A 20,658-nucleotide genomic window follows, 5' to 3' on the forward strand; every position below is an offset into this window, starting at 1 on the left:
TGCTTGCCTCCTGCCTGAAGTCTCAGGGATACAAGACTTCACCCCTCTGCTCCCCCCTGAATTCCCTTGCTGGGAATTGAAGTGCCTGCTGTTGTGCTGGGCCTTCTGAGAGACTACGTGTCGCTGGGAGCTGGAAGCGCGACTCAACAAAGAAGAAGCATGTCGCCACCTCAGCAGTTTCCTTGGCATCGCCGAGTAAGTGAGCCGCCGCTGCCGCTGTCACCATCGCATCGCCGAAGCGTGTCTCATTAACGGAGACGCGGGCTGCTGCCGCAGAGGTCGCAGTCGCATCACCGGAGAAGCGTGTCGCAGGGCCTGTTGTGGCTCAGAAGATCACCGAGTCCCCGCACGGCCGTCGGGCGTGCATGCATCGCTTCTACGTTGTCGCATCTTAACCAAGACGCCATTTTGTCGCATCGCACCGGAGCGTCATCGCAAATGATCGCATTAAGAAACAGGAGCATCAACTCCCCACACAGTAAGGAAGCGAGCCTCAACTCCCCTGCGCAGCAGTGAGGAACCGACGCATCCACTCCCCTGAGTGTAAGGAACCAACGCATCACCTTCCCTGCGACCCTTTTGTTTGTTTTGCATTAGGCATCCAAGTTATTTTGAGAGTAAAGTGCTGTATTTGCAATCTAAAGTAAACTAAGCTACTCTCTACCATTTTAAAGACTTATTTTGAATACAGTATTGTGGATTTTTGTCGTTGGTCTTGTGTTAAGTCTAGTAAAGATTACTTATTTTTCTAAACCTGTGTGGTGTCCATCTGTAGTGTTTCCACTGTATTACTGTATGTGTTCACAAATGCTTTACACACTGCCTCTGAGATAAGCCTGCCTGCCAAGTGGGTGAGCAGGGATTATTTTGGGAGTGTAGCCCCTTACCCCGACTAGACTCAAGGGTCCCTATTTGGACAAAGATGCCAACCATTGCCAACATGAGACCCCCAAATCTAACAATTACTGATTCGGGATTGGCGAACCACCCATGGGAGTGGGCTTAGATGAAAGTTTCTTACCCCTTAAAATATTTATATATGAGTAGCAAGTTAACAGCAGCCCCTGGCAGGCAGAGTTTGCTAGGACATAGGATTGATTGTCTATTCCTTATGGTCCTTTGTCCCTTAATCACCTAGGACCTTGCGAAGCTGCACACTTATTGAGTCAGGTTAATTGTACGTTATTTCCTCAGACAAATCTAGGGATCGTAGTTCAGCTTTCAGACATTTTTCCTCCTTGTAATTGACCATATTATCTACCCATTCTGTTATTCCTTTCTTTAAAGGTGTGTGAATTAGGAAGAGTTTTAAGAAATGACTAGGTACAGGCTGTATGGTGTAGCACCTTTAGCAGAGTATACTTTGTAAAATAATCAGTCCTGGTGCCCAAAGCTGTTCTCAGAAGCCTGCTTCCTGAGCTGCCGAATGTTAGGGTTAGTGAATGATAAGCAGCGTAGTCTGGATTCCACATCATGTATTTTTCATCCACCAACACACCCATTTTAGCCCTTCATCTTTCTCTTAACAGTTCTTTTTTCTTCCCAACGTTCTCCATTTGCCACTGTTTGTGATGTATACTTCCAACTGCAGATTTCTCACCTAAGAATACATTTCCCGGTGCCTGGCTGGATCCGGAAACTTTTTCCAGCAATGCTTGCCTGTCACTAGGTGGTGCCTTGCAGCTCTGCCCTGCTTTGTACTGCTTCGGAAGTGACGGGAGTGTAGCCCATCTAAGCTTTTCCACTGTGCCTTTCTTTCTGCACTTTCCAATGTGAATTCCGGGCTGCACTCTTAAATTCGGCGTCCTGCAGCAACTCCTTAAAAAAACCAAATGCAGCGTACTTGGGAATGATGTCCCTTTCTAAAACTACAGGTTTCAAACCATGCTGTAACGGCAGAAAAAAAATGTCAGTCACAGACCTGTACTTGGTGCGTCTCTGGTGTTTGAGACAAAACTCAAAAGTGTGCAATTAGTGTGCGCTTCTGCATTCAAAGGTAATCCACTCCAGAAAAGCCAAGCTGTACATTGCCAAACATAAGAAGAAGTCGAATCCTACCATAAGTTCCACTCTCATTCCAAGTCGCAGGTGTGTCCTCGTTCTTGCTTCCTGAACTTTTCCCATGAAAGATCAACCTCGAGGTCTCAGATTTATGGTTAGTCTAAATCGAAGTCCATGTGGAAACAGAAAAAAGCAAAATGGGACTCGATCCCATCCCGCCACTCCATATCCAAGGAAGTGGCACGAGGACGTCACAGTGCCTGTCTGTCAGGGTCCCCAGTCGCAAAGCATATTCTGCAACTGATCCCTGGTACGCCAGAGGTTCCTGGGCCATCGGTGGCGCCGCAACAAATTGAGGCCTTCCAAGAGCACGTGCTGCAGATTTTCGGTGCACTTCTGGCACTGTCAGACACCTTAGGACACTCATTCCTATTCTGACTCTATTACAGATGTCTACTCCAGCTCCAAGACCTGTGCCTGCCTCTTCCTTGTCGACACCGGTAGGTGCCAATACCACTGGCGCTGGAAGAGGATATGATGATAATTCCAATGTCTGATCCGAACCAATTTCAGCCCAATGTCAACCGACGTTGTGCTACAGAATTACTAAAGCGCAATCGTCCGTCTTTCCGCCTGACTCTGTCCCAATGCCTCTGCCAGCGTGGATGGATTGGCAGAGGCCCCATTATCTATTGGCTCTGATTCTGAACAAGTTACACCACCAGAGGGAGATGTGGAGGGGGATAATAACCTCCCCTCTTGCTATGATGATGACAATTTTTAAAATGGGCTTACACAACGCCAGTTAGCTTGATAATCCCCCTGATACAGGGTTGGACTCGCCACAGTTGAATGCGCTTTTTTTGTTGAATTACTACACACGTGTCCTCTGGGACATGGGCAGTGGGAGCAGTGCCGGCGGTCTCAGAAGACTGTAGGGACACTTTTGCTCAAATTCATGATGGTTAGGGCGTGGCCAAATATGTGATTTGTGCTGGCCTACGTAATACAATTGCCCGGAAAGGGCAGTTAGCACCATTGCTCTCCGCCACCACACGTTTATGCCTTCCACAGGATTTTCCACAGAAGTACAAGCCTCTCGCACGGATAAGCCCTTTGATTGCTCGTCTTTTTGGTGAAGAACCTGATTTTGCCCTAGAGCGTTCTGGGGACAGTGGAGCCAGGGTCTTCACCTTTGGGTTGTTTGACCCCTGCTAAGCAGTACACACCTTAGTTCAGAAATTCAGTGGCTACACCAGGTGGCTAGCGTGTAGACAGCAAAAGTCACCCCAGTTACTACAGCCGTAACCCCAGTTCTTTAAAGGTTGGGGTTGTACATCTGGAAGGCAAGGCACAAACTAACTGTGCCACCAGTCCTCCCAGTCACCTCCCAAAGTGGCATCAGCCACTAAGCTGCTTTATTTTGCCTTAGCTTAAAGTGGTGTGGCGTAGTGGGCAAAAGAACGATGGATTTAACCCAGATCTTTTGACTGGGGGAGAATGTTTGCATTGTCAGCATTCCGTCCATCATTTGTTTGCTGTAACACTTTTCGCCCTAAGTGGGATGGGTATGCCCAGACGTGGGTCCCTTGCTCACTTTGCCACTGGATTCAAGCTAGCCTGGCTGAAGAAGGGTAACCTACCCTGAAACCGGTCCCAGGATGCTTGTTTCTGGTCCAGGGAGGACCTGGCCCGGCAGTTCGGTCTGGACTGTTCCCATGGGGCACATGGTCTAGACTGATTTGCATATGGCTGGGTCCTAACTGGGGTGGCGTAGTGGGCAAAAGAACAAAGGATTTAACCCAGATCTTTTGACTGGGGGAGAATGTTTGCATTGTCAGCATTCCGTCCGTCATTTGTTTGCTGTAAAACATTAGTTTGTCTTAGCGGCGTATGCCTATCCTGTTGTGGTTGAATTCAGTATTTCCTTACAGGGTAGCAATCCATCATGGCCGATAGATGGATCTTACGAATTGTTCAGCGTGGTAATGCTCTACCCTTTCTATTAGCTCCACAAAATCCACCCCACCCTATATTTTGGGACTGAAAAGTCCTCTGCATGGTAAAGTCATGTACTCCTGCCCTGAGTGCCCAACTGTAATGTTGTCTTGTGTAGTGTGTGTTAGAGATAGCGAGACCCCTGTGGTCCCTGACAGACTCTGTAGAATAGTGACATAAGTGTTTGGGAGTGGTTAGGAAACTTAATGATGTAGTTAGTTCAGTTAATGGTTAGACTATGAAGAATAAAGACGTGTAATACCGAGCTCCATGTGTGGCTTGATGATTTACATGTACACGGGCTGACGAAGACGCTACATCTTGAGCCCCAATGCCGATTGTTTTTGTCGTAGGCGAACATGGATCATGCGTGTGCACCATGTCATAGGCCTAACAGATTATGTTCTTGTTGGACCAGGAGGAACATGAACATTTTAATCTACCTCACTGGAGTGACGATCACAGGCTCACTCTTTCAGCTGCTGTGTGCTTAACTCACCATGGTCTACATCTTTTTTTTTTTTTTTAACAAACTTTATTGCAAGTTTATTACGATAAGAGAATAAACATCTCAATGACTACTACAAGTTGGGCCGTGCCTAAATAAACCACCCCCTCTAGGGCCCCTGTCCAGTTCCCCCGACCCAATTCCACAATATCGATATCTCTCTACCATCCCCATCATAAGACAGGGTATTTCCTTGGACCCCCCCATGCCTCTACCCCATCCTACCCCTGCGATATCAAAGCCCCCTGGAAGGAGCATCCTCCCCCTATCCCCGTTTCCCCCGTCGGCCCTGTAACCCCATCTCTTCGTCAACAGTGTCATGTTAGGCACGGCCTATAACTATGGTCTACATCATAGCGCACGAGTAGTGATTCTGCGTTGGGTGTATGTGTGCCTGGGAAGGGTAAATTAGAGGGATAGAGCAGTACTGTGTAGTACGTGTGAGATTAGTGCATGTGCTGAGTGAATGTAAGCCTGTGAGGAATACATGACATTAAAGATGTGGTGCTGGGCAGTGCATGTGCAATGAAAGCATATGCTGGGTGTGTGTGTTCTTGCATGAAGTACAATACATGAAGGATGAAGTGTTGTGCAACTCGCACATGGTGAATGTATGTGCTGGTAGTGCTGTGTATGTAAATAGCACAATAACCACAAACTGAGAGACAAGGGAGTGGGCATTCTCTAGCTCCCCATGTAAAAACATTTAAACTCACCTAAAGAGAAGGACTGAAGTATGCTGTAAAAGAAAAGCAGAAACCAAGCGAGTGTTCACTCTGTCTTTGAATATACCAGATGTGCTTACAAGAGGGTCCAAGTGTAATATAGAGATAGGAAGATTTTAGGGGAAAATCATTAGATTTTTTAAGACTGCCCACATTCACTATGTAGTGGCAGGATTCATCATAGGAATGCTGTCAACACCCAGGTGCAGAGCAACACACTGGATGGAGTGCTGATTTATTTTTGGGGGTTTGGGGGGGGGGGGAGAAAAAAGAAAGAAAGAAGTTTTTCAAGTGAGGGATCCCTAATGCAGACAGAAAAACAAATTAAAACTGCCTAAGAGTGTACCTTGTATACTCATTTAATAATGGTTCCCCTTAACAGGACTACAAATTAAGTGTTGGGTGTATAGGAGGAGTTACAGCTCCTGTACCCCATCTGCTGTAAATAGCACACCATAGCTGAACATAGAAAAGCCTCAGTGCTGAACTGTGCATGCAGACTGTGTGTGTGTGTAGTAAACGTGTGTGTACATTTAACGGTACAATGCATGGAGGTACAAGTGCTGGACAGTAAGTGTGCTGTAAATGTACACTTAGGAAGTGTGCCTGCAATGGTAGATTACATGGAGGACCTTGGGATCCAGTTTGGAAAGCCTGCCTGGTGAAGACATGAGGAGGAGAAGAACTCCCCCCCCCCCCCCCCCCCCCCACCAGACAGATTTGTGTATTGCTGCATTCATGTGAGCTGGATAGGACACACATTGTAGTGAAAAGGAACAGACTCCCTTTACACTTCAAAAGACTGCTCTTTTATTCAGTGAGAGATCACAAGGAAGCTACCTGGACACATCTCAGAAAGAGTGATGGAACTGATAAGGGAATTGTAGAGAGTAGGACTGGGTGTCTGGGATTAACCTTCCTTTTGATACACATATTACTGTGGCTGACATCCAGGTGTGAACTCTAGTCACTCCCATGAGCGGTGCTGTGGGACAGTCCGCTTCAGAGTTTTGTCTGCTGTGACAGAGATCTTTCATGAGGTAAGAAGAAAGAGAGAAGTGTCCACTTCAAAAGAAGCAGAATCTCAACATAAAACTTCAAAGACTCAGACCTGAAATACCATTTGGAGTCTGGAAAAGGACTATAAGAAGGGAAGGTTGAATCCCCCAAAATTTGTCATCTGCTAACCTGTCAGACAGGCTGTGTGAGAAGGGGAAGTTCTGCAAGACGTCTGCCTGTGACCAGGACTAGGGGCAAAGCCCTGCTAGTCTCCCTGCTGGATGAGAGGACATCACTCAGGACACCAAGATCACCTGCCTTGGAGCCTGGAATACCTTTGTCTGCCTTCTTTCCAAGACCAGTGTGCCTTGGTGAGGGAGAGGAGTGCTTTGGAGGGAGGGCAGTCCAGTGGGGAGACCTGCTCAAGGATTCCCCGAGCAAGGTGTGAGTCTGTGCACCAATCAGGCCGTTGCTTGTGTGCAGTATTGGCTCTGCAACCCTTGTATGACTGGAGAGGGCTGACTTGTTCTGAGCCGTATCGGAAGCGCTGTGCGGGAAGCACCAGACCGTACCACACCACGCAGTGACCCTGTAGGCCAGAGGCGGTTACAGATGAACTGATTTTGGGCAAAGAGCGTGGGACTTGTGACTGGTAAAATCGGCGACCCCGTATACCAGTAGGGGCCGCCGTAGTGAGGGCAATCACACATGGAAAGCTTCAATACACATTAGGACCCCAGATATTTACGGAGTACTCTCCTTCACAGAATATCAATTGCCGAGTGACACTCTCTTCATTGGGACTGTGCTGTTTGAATTAGAACGGAGGTTCCGGATACGTACTATTAGTATTTCTATTCTGATTGACTTTTGCATCGTACTCGTTTTTTGTGATTGACCACTTGATTTATAGGCCCCGAGGAAGTCGTGGGGGTTCAATTACCCCAAGACGAAACACGTGTTGGCCGCATCCACTTCTGGCTCGATGCTGTGGAATATGCGATCAGGACAACTGAGAAAATAAAGAAAAGATAAATCCTCATACAAAGGGATTGGACTTGATTTTTGTCAATTGTCAAACTACACTGGACAGTTTGATTTTGCTTATGCTCGGGAATAAACCATTTTCTTACATGTTCATCGTCAATTAACTTGTTTAATTGAAGATTTGGGGACTCTCTGTGGTTGCTTCCCCTTGTTCCCTTGAGCATTCTTTCTATGGCTATCTATTTGTGGTATACTTTATTTTGATTTTGCGCAATTTACAACCTAGCCACAACTCGTGAATCTAGCACACATGGAAAGTCTGCACCCTGATCATGAGTACCACAACAACCCTGTATGCCAGGAGGGGCTGCTGGAGCACTTTGGCCAGGGTTCAGGTCATTACCTGACCGAAGGACTCTACTGTGAACAGCGGGTCGAGCTCGCACACTGTGATCTGCACCCAACAGATTTCCTGAGGATCACCAAGACACCACAAAGGACGTTGTACACTCATTTCAGCTCAGACAGGGAAACAGAGGATCACACCAGTACCCCTCAGGTAGGGGAAAGAGCAACTTACCTTTGTGTATGCTGAGCGAGAGCAACTCCAATCACTAGAACAAACCGGCAGTGCTGCTTGACAGAGAGAGACTGCGCCATCGGGTGCCGCCTCATCCATCGTGAGCGGCCCGACTTCACCATAGAGGATCCAGACTAGTGTGCACTGGAGGAGAGGGCATTGGCTGCACCGCTGAACACTGCTGTACCGCTGGAGTGGGTAAAACTGGTACTGGGCCTTTGGGGCCCTTTCTGAACTTGCTGCTAATGGTGCTGCTGCACCATAGACACCTTTGACTAATAGCTAAAGAGTCAAAAGGAGAACTCTTGAATCAGGGATGAGGCCACCAGTGAATGTAGAATAACCCCGTACACGTTACACGAAGGAGGATGTCACAGGAATATGCCGGACAACTACTAAAGCCCAGACCTCGAAGGGGATTGTGTTATTCTGAATGTCGTATACTTTGCATGCGTTCAGTCAGTCAGTCAGTCACAATTGTTTATTTCAGAGAATAATTTCCATAAACCATGCATCCAACAATAAGTACATACAACATTAAAAGCATCAAACATTTAAAAATCATAAAACCCAAATAAACATGGCAATCACTTCATCGAATAAAAACAACTGATTATTAAAACTCATTCTTTTCTTTACAGCACCTCTTAAAAATCCACCCACAGACAAATGTGTTCTGTATTTAGCATCTGTAAAAACATTAGTGCAGGTATTGCCTGGAAAAAATTCTTACCTTTAAGAAGGGGAATTATTAATTTGCAATGAAGGCCACAATAAAAGTCACAGAAAAAAAGATAGTGAATGGTGTCTTGTCTTGAAAGGTTGTCACAGTGACTAGGGGGGAGATTCTCCTTCCGTAACCACCCTTTAGGTAACATGAGCAGTTGATGTTTCATCCCCAAGCGGAATCTAGTTAGGAGGTAATGATGAAAGCAATTATTAATGAACATGAAATAAGGCTAGACAGGAAAGGTTGTTTTGTGCAGTACCAATCCCCGTACCGATCCTTCATGCAATTCTAAAGCCTCCCTGTCAGATTTTCTATGGGCGAGGAAATTCTCCTTGGTCCACGCTATATCAGATTTTCTGTTAGATTCAGTGGCTGTAAACTCCTCCAGCTACCCAAGAGCCTGAAAACCCTTTTGCACATACTTCAGCCAAGCAATATTTTTCCCATAATCCAAAGAGAGACAATCACTCAAAAATATCCAGATCAACTCGAATGTTGGATTAACCCATATCGCCAGCCATTTTAAAAGCGGGTGAAAGCCAATTAGATCTACTGTGTAACCATTCCCTACATCCTCCTGGACTATGAAAGAGAATATACCACTTGGCAAAGCAAACAAACGTTTAAAGAAAATATTTTGAAACACTGGAAGCTGAGAACAATCAACATATCCCCACAATTCACTGCCATATAATACTGCAGACCTACATTTTGCATCAAAGATCTTTAATAGGGCTTGAAAAGGTTTGTTCCCAAGTCTGGCAGCAAAATCAAAAATTGCACCCACTGTCCTTCGAAAAGAGAGACTGTTTGACCAAAATCAAAGGGATGCCAGGTCCCCTTCTGATCAAACAAAATTCAAACATCATTATATTATAGTGTGCTTCTACTCTCTGTAGATCTTGGGGCCATGACCATAAGATGTGACCACCCCAAATTAGTAGAGGGGTCAAGGTAGTCCATAAATTTTACAATTTAATCTAAAAGTCGTGAAAGACACAAAGCCGTCCTTACTAGAAGAACACGTCATCTGCATACAGGAGAACTGTAATCCGTCTCTTAACCATTCGGGGGTAGAGCTAGGGCCTCCTGTAATAAATGGTCCTTGAGACGATTAATATATGATGTAAATAAAAAAAGGGTCAAAATAAAGCCCTGTTTGACTCACCAAGTGCAGTGGTGGTGGGTAATTTTAGGAGGGAGGGGGCAGACGGAACACCTACGCACACATACATACTCCCAACCATGCATTCACACACACACACGCGGACGCACACACACATATATTCACAACACTCATTACCAAATATTCAAACATACATGCACTCACACACCAAACATTAATATGAAAAAAATCACGCTTACCCGCAGCTCTGCCTCGGAGGTTCTAAGGTCAGCCAATGTGGGAAGGCAGCAGTCCCTATGTGGTCACAGAGTGGGATGGGGTTGGTGAGACTGCTAACCCCCACCCCACTCTGTGATGAAGTGTCACTGATTGACACTCAACCTTGGGCGCTTCAGGGCTTAAAACTGAAGCACCCAGGTTTCAATCAATCCAATCAATCAGTCATTTGTAAAGTGCACGACATACCCGCGAGGGTCTCAAGGCGCGGGGGGGGGGGGGTGCTACTGAACGAACAGCCAGGTCTTGAGCATCCTCCTGAAGGTCAGCAGGTCTTGGGTCTGTCGTAGGCTCAGTGGGAGGGTGTTCCATGTCTTGGTGGCGAGGTGGGAGAAGGTTTGAGGCAGTGAGTGACGCTACCCCTCGTAAATGAGGGGAAGGGCCTCAAGGACCTTTGCTTAACTGAGGAGGTCACCCCCATAGGAGCTGTGACTTCAGCCCTGCAAAGTTCTGCTCAGGCAGCCAGGAGCCTGCGCATTTAGTGCATGTCAAGCTCCCGGCTGCCTGACTGTCGTCTAGCCCCCCCCTTGGGCCCTGTAACGGACCCTTGATTCTTAAGGGGAATGACGTACTCCGTGAGTCCCTGGGTTTAGGTTTGAGTGTGGTTTATTAAAGAAGTAGACAAGATCTGAATGGATGCTGATGGAAATCGTGAGCCAGTCTTAATGTAACAAAGAAATGTATCAAACTAAAAGTCCTTCCAGCAAATAGAGCAGGTGATGTCCCAGATACGGTGCTCGCTTTCTTGTGTCCCTCTCTGGTTCCCTTTACGTCTGCTTCCTTTAGGCGTTCTCTGGGCAAAAGGGCGTCCCCGGGAGGAAAAAGGAAACAAAAGAACAAACCTCCCGTCAGTATAAGTACTTTTATACTTTAGGTTGTGACAAACCCTCCACCTGTTTCTTTTTCACCACAAGTTGTGAGGGTGGGGAAGTCGTGTGGGAATAGGTCGGTCCTAACTAGTGCCCAGTTCTGGTGATCTCCTGGCTTTCCCCCTCCCCGTTAAGTGCTTTAGATATTTCAGGAAAGACACTGACCTGAAGCTACAGTCCTCCGGGACTGTAGCCGTGGGTGTCTCGGCGTCCTGATCCTCCCTGGGACAAGGAGACACTAGAGCGGTGTCTGCTGGAGGTTCCCGCCGTCTCCGTTCTTCTTCTCCGCTGTCACCATGCAGCTGCCTGGGGTCTTTGATCCTTCCTCCGTCTGCTTCGCTCGCTCCTTCCTTCCCAGCGCTTCCCTCCTCCGTTTCCGACCACGCTGCTCTTGTCTCCGCGTCTGACGTCAGCTCCGCGCCGGCCGAACCGACTAGAGCGCTTCCCTTGGCAGAATGGGTCTCCGCCGCCGCCATCTTGAAGTGCGCGGTAGACTCGTCTTCCGCGATGTCCTGATCACACTGACCTGAAAATGAACAGTGTCTGTCAGGCCGACCTTTGCTCAGCCTGACAGACACTGGTCTTGAGGGGCAAAAGGTGAGGGGGCGTGGCCCCTTAACCACAATGGACTGGACGCGCAGCACGAGTGATGGCAAAAGTACGGTTCCCATACCTAACACAAGCGGACATATTCATATGCTGGTCGGGCAGAAAATGAACAAGCTCAGTGTCAAATCCCAAGGAGATCATCAAAGGCCAGAGTTTGCTTCTATTATCACATTCAGATGCGGAAGAGGGATCTTTAAACGCCGTATGGATACTCCCCTGCTTAGCCACAGTAAACTTGTTAATAATTAAGTAAAGGTTCAGAGCCTGATCAGTGGTTCTTTTCCCCTGTCTAAAGCCATATTGAATATCAGAAATAATCTCATTCTGCTCCGGCCACTCCTGCAACCAAGCTGAAATGACTTTCCCCACTATTTTTTACTGTGGAATCCAATATTGATATTGGTCTGTAACATTTTGGGTCTGTCTTATCTCCCTTTTTGAAAATCATGATAATCACTGAACGGGTCCATGACAAGGGGATCCCGGTTTTGACTACAGCATTCAAGAACATAGTATGGAGGGGTGCCCAAAGATTAACGTTCAGCTTAAATATATCAACAAGAACCCCATCAGGTCCAGGGGCCTTATTACTGCAAATCCAGCTAATCGCATCCTTGACTTCCTTAGGTTCAAACTAAAGATTAGGATAATACCATACAGTGTAGGTCTCCTCCCTCTCACTGACAGAGACTATAGGTCCATATATACCTCCAAAATAAATCACCCACATGTTTGGAGCTATAAAATCATGGATGGCTGGGTAGTCATTACTAAAAAATAAAAAAAATAAAAAGACGACGATTGACAATTTCCCAGAACTTGGTGCTGCAATTCAGTTGGCATGCTTCTAACAGATTTTCCGAAGCGGCACGACTCAAAACGTCCGTCCTATATTTAATGGCTGCTTTTTAAATCCTTGATAAAAACATTTTTGAAGATCAGGCACTCCTTCCTTCCAATGGTTATCTGGCCGGTTATCTGGTCATACGTGAAGCCAGGGTTCTAGTGGGGTATCACCTCTGGATCATAAGTGTGTTTCACATTGATAGGTGAACACTGTTCCTTTTCTGGGGCAGTGTCTCCCCCCTGCACCACTGCTGTTCACAATGGGGATTTCTCCTTAATCTTATTCTGTTTTTACACATTTTTTTTCTCAGAACTTTTATATTATTGTTTAGTATATGTCGCATCAACAAATTTATACATATCTTCAAAATAATCCTTCAGATAATTTCATTGTTATTATTCATTTATTCAAGAGCTCATTCAGGGTTTACAAATGCAGTATTCCTCTCGCATTACAACTATCCCCTCAGTCTCCAATGCGTTTTGGACCTCAGTTGGTCCTTCATCGGGAGGGGGGGGGTAATTTCCCCCTCTACATTTAGACGAGGTACACATGACAGGTTTTCCAGTGTGTTTGTAAATCCGCCTGCATTCTTTCGCTCTAACTGCCACTCTAGGCTTAGAATGAAGGGCCTGAACCGAATCACGATAAGTCATCTAACAGCCCTGGTCAAACCAACCGGAGAAGGCCCTCCTGCCACTATCCCCCTGACGAGTGAGCATAACACTTTCTCTAGAAAACATATTTGAAGAAATAGCCACCCAGCATTACTCTTGCAGATCTAGATATAGACAAACTTTAAAATCCACAGTAGCCCTTTGTAACCAACTCCATTAATAAAAGAGGACAGGCAGATCCTCTTCCAGCTTATGCTTCTCCCCTGTGCAACTAGCATAACATCATTATCCTTCGAAAATGAGTGTTGAACAGAGGGTCCTGCAACATCCCATTTCATTGAAACCTCAATCGGATTATGATCACTCTAAGCGTGTCTAGAAATAGTGTACTTTGAAAGTAAAGGACATAATTAAGCCAAGAGGAAAACATAATCAATTATAGTATCCACCCCCCTTCCAATGTATGATGGTCCAAAGGAGTTATAAAGGTCTCTCCCAAGACAACTCCCAGCCAAATATTGAATTAAAATCACACATAACATTATTCAGCAGATCCCCTGTGGAGTATGCTCGAAGTATAGGAAGTGCTGCTCCACCTTGCTAAGTGTTTACAACTCACAGTTTTTAACACGCAAGTGCAAGTTGAAATCACCCACAATGACCACTTGGTCAAACACACTGAACTCTGCTTTCAATCGATCTAAACAAGTCTTTAGGCCCACCAACTGTGTTGAGGTCTCTATTGATGCGTTAATGTTATGAAAATTCAACAGAAAGACACTATTAGAATTAGAAAGCAAAAGCTTGATGCCCAGCAGGTAAGCAGAGCCCTTAACATATTATGTAGTGGTACATCCTAGCTCGTGGGACAGTAATGTGACCAAACACCCCTTTGCCCTACCAGACAGAGTAGGAATAGCCAGGGAGAAAAAAAGAGGCAAAACCCCTAATCAGAAGTGCATTAGAGACACCCCAGGTTTCCTGACAACACATAATGCTATCATTCTTTATAAATTTTACCCACATTGGATCATTTAATTTGCCCGTCAACACAGCCGTATTCCAGGTTAACATCTTAACTTCTCCACCCTTGTGTACTACACGTATGGCAGGAGCCCTAACCTCACTCTTTGTAATCTGTGGGCTAGAACCCAAAAAGGGTGCATGTGTAGAGTTAGAAACAAAAGACTTTATTTTTTTTTTTTACAACAGCAAGTGTTGGACTGGACATTGATTTATTATTACTGGTTGCTCTTTGAATTATGAGTTGTGTTCACTGACCTCGGTCTACGTCCCGCCCGAGGGAGCCTTGACTGCTCAACCACAGCTAACACTGAGAGTCAAGTGCAGAAGGCATACTTAGCCCAGTATCTGTGGACCCATAGTAGTTCGGGCTCAGAGACCTCAGGAGTAAAAGGCCTGATGAGAATCCTCTTGACATTGCTGGGGTTCATGATCAACAAGCCATGGTCTCATCTCATTCCTTTGCAGAGGTTGCCATCCATTGGAGCTATACTGGATACAGTGCAGTTCAAGGCTTTGCCTCGGCTGCAACGATTCGGGTACTTTCAGACCATGATGGTAAAGTTTCAACCTTGGTCCTGGATCTCGGTGAGAGCTGCCCTCAGGTTTCTTAGCCTCCTGCATCTTCCAGGTGGTACATGCACGTTCTGCAGTGAGTGGAAATTGAAGTTCAGTGGGCCCAGCACCTAAGTAATTTAACAGACGGAATCCAGATTTCGGAAGAGGCCAATCACGTTGTACAGCAATGGCTGCTCGAACGAATTTGGTCCAGCAACAGGCCCTTTCCCACCCAGAGATGATGGGGCTGACAAACGCGTCACTATTGGAGTGGGTAGGTCATCTGGTAGATGGGTGAAGATCAGAAGACTCTAGTCTCTGATGGAAAACTGGCTCCAAGTCAATCAGTTGGAGTTGGTGGCCATTTGTCTGGTGCTGAAAGCCTTCCAGCCATCATTCCAGGGGCGGCATCCTTGAATTCCACAGTGGACATGCTAAGCAGGCGGCACCTGGCAGATGGCAAATGGCATCTACATCATGAGGTAGAGCAGGGCATCTTCAATAGTCAGGAAAACCCTGGCTCGATCTTTTTTCACCTCTGTCAAGAACACACAGTATCAATGTTTTCATGAGTTGAAGATTCCAGGAGAATGCCCACTAGGAGATGCAGTCCGTCTGGAATGGAACATGGGGCTCCTGTACACCATCCTGCCTCTCCTTCCCCAAATTCTGAAAAGGATCAGCAGAACCCTAGCTCAATCTTTTCACCACTGCTGAGAGCCCTCAATGTCAGCACGTCTGTGAGTTGGAGCTTCCAGAGCAGCTCTGACTGGGAGATGCCTTCCATCTAGAGTGGAGCTCAGGAATCCTGAATACTTTCAGATACTGCCGATACGTCCCCGAATTCTGAAGATCAGGAACGACTGGGCCCAAGTCATCCAGCAGATTGGGACAGGAGAGTGTGGTAACCGGAACTCCTGGGCATAAGCATCTGTTCTTCGATCAAGCTGCCGCTTCGGGAGAATCTTTTGTCACAGCAGCATGGCAGGGTGTTGCACTTGGGTCTGCACACTATGCATCTCCATATTCGTAGGTTTAGCAGTGACAGCTGGCCTACTTCAGCCTTCACCCTGAGGTCACTGATGTCATCTTGGCATTAAGGTGTTCCTCCACAAATTCATTGTACACCAGTTGTCGGAACAAGTTTGTTGATTGGTATGGCACCTTATAAATCGACCCATTACAGACAAAGTTATTCAAAGTTCTATTTTTGTTTGTTCCAAGGACTTTCTTTGGGCATGGTTAAGGTGTACTGGTCGACTCTTTCCACTTTTTTGCACTTGCTGGATCAGCTTTTGTTATTCCAGTCACCAGTTATGATGAGATTTATGAAATATTTGCAACATTGGTTTCCACCAAAACCTTATGTGATGCCTCAGCAGGACTTAAACTTAGTCCTCACATTCTTTATGTACACCTGTTTTGAGTTGCTGCTAAGTTGTCTCTTGAGCCTTCTTACCTTGAAAATGGTCTTTCTTATTGCCATAACATCGGTAAGACATGTGGGTAAGCTCCCGGCTCTTTGTGTCACTCCACCGGATACCACCATCTTCTCAGATAAGTTGGTTTTGAGGACTTTAGATTCATTTCTACTGACAGTGGTTACTCCTTTTCATTTTGGGCAGGCTATCGCCCTTCCGGCATTCTTTGCTTTACCTCATCCTTCCATCAAGGAATAGAGTCCACTGTTTGAATCCTAAAAGAGCATTAAGCTTCTTTATCGATCGTACCAAGGAACTTCAAGTGGACAATCAGCTCTTTGTAGCGTTCTCTGGAGAAATGAAGAAACGAAGAGCAAGTCAGTGCAAAAACAGACAATCAATTGATGGATTTTTCTCTGTATAAAGATCTGCCATGTACTGGCAAAGAAGCAGCCCTTAGGAAGCTTGCAGGCTCATTCCACCAGGGCCAAAGCTGCTACCACTGCATTAGCATGTGGAGTGCCTTTCCTGGACATTTGTTAGGCAGCTACGTGGGCGTTGGTACACATGTTTCAGAAGCACTACTGAATCAACAGCCAGGTCCATCGAGAGGGACAACTTTTCCTGCTCTGTCCTACAGAACATTTTGGTCTGAGCTAGTTCACAGACCAACCTCGATAGGGGATACTGCTGTGGTATCTATTTAGAAGGTAAGGAATCTGTGGTTTGAAGTTTCATCAAAACAAGTTACTTACCTTTGGTGACAATCTTTCTGGTGGACTCTCTTATCAATCGGCTGCTTCTTCACCACTCCTCTCACCTCCCTGTTCTGTTAGCTGGACTATTTTCCATTTAAAAAGGTCCCAATCTACAAATCCACATACTGGCCTTACCAATCTGCCGATGGGCTCTGCGGACAGGCTAGAAATAACTGATATCAGCCTATGTGGGCAGGGCTTCTATGTGGGTTCGCTCGTCATTTCTGGAGTGGAACGATGTTGGTGCAAAGTCGCACAACACCATTTATCAGTGCGCAGGAGAACAACTCTAGAAGTTTCTTGATCTAGTCTGACGCTGGGGAATGTTCATAAGCTGAGGAATTTGCAGTTAGAGTATCCACTACATGGATGGTTACTGAAGGTAAATAACTTGTTCATCTGACAGATAATTAAACCCAAGTGAAGCGAGCAGTGCTATCAATCTTGCGCATTGTTATCTGTGAGTGCTTGAGATTTTAGCTTCTAAATACTCTACAGAGCACATTGTGTTTTGTAACGGTGCAGCAACAAACTTGCTGTACAAATCAGGGACGTTAGGCCCATTTAATACCATGTTACAGTCAAGGTGTCCAACTTAATCCTAGCCGCATTCCCAACCAACATCAACATTGCAAGTGAAGATCTGCTCTTCAAATAGAGATCAGTCCCAAGAACAAATGGAGTATTTTCTACTCTTAGCCAGAAAAACTATAGTATATTGGATTGGTAGTGGACTGCAGGACCTCCCTCCTATTTATTGGACTTGTGATTGGCTCTTTTTCCACCTTTCTTTTACTTGCTGGCTGAAATTTAGAGACAAATGAGATTGAAACACTATCAAACCACAGGCAAGCACAGACAAAACATCTTGCTTATACCATTAGCCCCTGGAGCATGCCCTGAATGCATTTCTGTTACACCCGCTATGATTTCAGCTGTTGACACTGGTTCATTTATATTGGCACCCTCGGCCACAAGAAATTGGCTTAATATCTCTAGGTGCCTCAAATGAAAAGATCACCAGACCTGAATCTTGAACCAGACTCCCAAGACTTATTTCCATTGTATTCAGAAGATCTAGGGTGCTTGGAGGCACGTTTCACATGAGGTGATAATGATAACAGCAGGGACGATAATCTACTTTCTTGTGCGCATTCTTATCCTGGGCTGTCCATAGACTAGCAGAATGCTGGAGGGTTAGGCACTCAGTAAATTAGACTTTCTGGAGGGCCCTTGGAATTTCAAATTCCTAGGTGCTCCCTCCATCGTTGAGCAGGCTCACTAGTTGTTATCAAAGAGCAGCAGAGACTCTTGAGGGTGGAATGAACACTGAACAAAGGGTGCAGGCAAACCTTGTTAGAAACAGTACTCTCTGATGTTGGTCCGTTGGCACAGGGGTCATACTGAGGAGACAGTCTCTGAGAGTCTACCGGATTCCCAGATGGGTTCTATACACAACTTTTGAACATGAACTTGATTGGCCAAGGAATGTGGAGAAAGTGGATTATTGACTCAAAACCTATCCAACAACAAGGTCCCTGGGGTTGTGAATATCCCGGCCAATGTAATAGAGCATGCAGCTATCTCAACCTCCACCTCAGCAGTACAATTGTCTTTACTGAGTAAGAGATTCTGCAGAGAAAGACTATTGCAGTCCCCATCTCTGTTTATTTGGAAATACCGTTGTAAATATTTACTTTGTGAGTAGTTATAATATACTCTGTAAAATTACATCACCCCATGCTGGATGTAGGTCCTCTTAGTAAAGGTTGTTGCCTTCAGCATCTTGGAACTAAATAAATCTACATGTGAGATGTTAGTGGTGTGAAGTACACTTTAGTCCTCTATTGTAAAAGTTGCAAATAAAAACCCTGGATTCATATAGATGGAGGTCAGTGTGACTGGGGTAGTTGTGCTTTGCTCTGAAAATAAAGACACCTGGAATTACCTTATGTTGGTACTTTCTGCCCTCTGCCAGTCAAACAAAGCAATTAAGAACTTAGAAAAATCCATACTTTCAGAGAAAGGCAAGGACGAAGTCTTTGTTCACTGCCCCTACTTGACTTGGTTCACTTATTGAGAATGATTGAGTTATTTAGAGGTATAGCTAGCACTGGTATAGTTTCCATTTTGGCTTTTATCTTATTCTAAGAAATATGAAAAATCTTAGTACAACTCTTAGTCAAACAGATGCAATACCTTTTTGGTGCATTGCACCTTCAGCAATTCAGTGGGTGAATATCTTGACCCAAGAATCTGTAGAATAATGTAACAGTGCCCTGTTGGTTTTTCCCTGCAATTTCTAAATATCATATAATGAGCAATGTTAAAAGTGTCCCACATCAGTGTCATCACAGTACGAGAAGACGATTTTACTTCAGTATCGCCAAAAAAGACATCACCATAAGTGGATCAGCCTCCTGAGCCTCCTACTCTTAATAATCCATTGAATCTGTCTCCAACAATTTTATGTAACTCACTGCCATGATTGTCTCATTATGGTAAAGTGTTCCTCCCTTCTCCTGTCATATATAGTTGCTGCCTTACAACAAAATGCTTTCTCTCATATCTTTACCTTTCTAATCCGCATCAGGGCAATCCATGTACTATCTAAATGTGTTTCAGGACCCAGTACAGAAACGTTTGTCCTTCCTTTCTGATTTTTTGTTGTTTGTACCATACCGTTCATCTCCAGCACTGATTCCAGCTTGGTCAGTCATTACATATTTAATATCACAATAAAGTCAATAGGTCTGGCCTTGGTAGGCTAGTTCAATGGTTCATTTCTTTTTTCTTTTTTTTATTTCAAGAATGTGCTACAAAAAGAAATCATTTGGCCACCTAAACATGGCCATCATATGTTGGTTTTAACTAATTTCAATAAAAAAAAATATTAAAAAAACCATTCACTGATGTTGCCATTTTACTAGTGATTTCTGACTTTTGACGGGAAAGTTCAGAGTGGGAGAAATGCTAGTTTCGCTCCCAGAGAAGGTCCCTCGTTGGCCGGAGACTTTTTGTTCCTTACCCAGTGGAGATTTCTACTTTCGGACCTAGTCACTTTTTTGGAGTTAGAATTCTTCCAGCGGGGCAAGGCTGCAAGATGAATTGAAATTTTCAAAAGTTGAAGATGTTCCTTGGTTGCTATTCGAGGTACTGCCTGGAGTCCAAGCGGGACAGCTTCCTCAAGACCTCATCCAGCGGCTATCCAACGACGTGGAGCTATCTTCGGCCACTGCCTACTTCCTTGCCCCACTGAGGAAACTAAGTTCCACGGAAAAATTTGGCATTGCAATGAACCTAGTCCTTGCCTCTGACCCGCACTCCATCGTAGTCGGACTTCAGCCTTACCATTGTCCCGGTCAAGCGCAACCAGATGAACCTGGTTTGTGCTTAACACTTTTTGGTGCTATTTTGAATCTTAAACTATAAAAATTCATATATCTGGTTCTATTTATTGGATTTTTGTTGTTTTGGTTTCATTGTCTTTATTAAAATATTATCCATTTCTCTTTTGTTTGGGATTGTTCTTGTGTTGTGTTGGGATTTTTCTTTTTTTGTGTTTTCACTTTATTACTGTTAATTACTGTTTTTGTTATTGTTTAAGTACTGAATAACTACTTTAAATGCTGCCTCTAAGTTGAACCTTACTGCTTGTGACTGATTCCAGCAACAGCGGATCTAGTCCCTGTTCCCCTCTGTGGACTCTACCACTTCCAAATACTTCTTACTCCTCACCTTAACAACATCATCTTCTGGTGAGAGGGAGGATCTGCCGTTTTGTCACATATTGGGAGGTGATTATAACAGATGACAAGGTCATCCAGCTAGCAGACTTCCTTTAGAGCGTGCTCTCTGGCTCATGCCTCGATCTGAGAAGCAGAGGTCCTAGCCTTGCTGGACAAGGAAGCATAAAGGTGCCTTCTTATTTCCCAAGAAGGACAGAGGCCTAAGGCCTATCTTGGGTCACTGATTTCTGAACCTGTTCATTTGCCAAGACAATTTGAAGATGCTGTCCTTGGTCTA

At 45.2% G+C, this 20,658-nt stretch overlaps 1 protein-coding gene across 6 annotated transcripts in view; it reads left to right on the plus strand.

Annotated features, from left to right (window-relative positions):
* The window catches only part of ATP8A1 (ATPase phospholipid transporting 8A1), a 1,017,459-nt gene that overhangs the window by 748,351 nt on the left and 248,450 nt on the right, over nt 1–20,658 (plus strand). The gene's annotated exons all lie outside the window — the stretch shown is intronic.

Source organism: Triturus cristatus, chromosome 2_2 (genome assembly GCF_964204655.1).
Source record: "Triturus cristatus chromosome 2_2, aTriCri1.1, whole genome shotgun sequence".
NCBI classification, from domain to species: domain Eukaryota; kingdom Metazoa; phylum Chordata; class Amphibia; order Caudata; family Salamandridae; genus Triturus; species Triturus cristatus.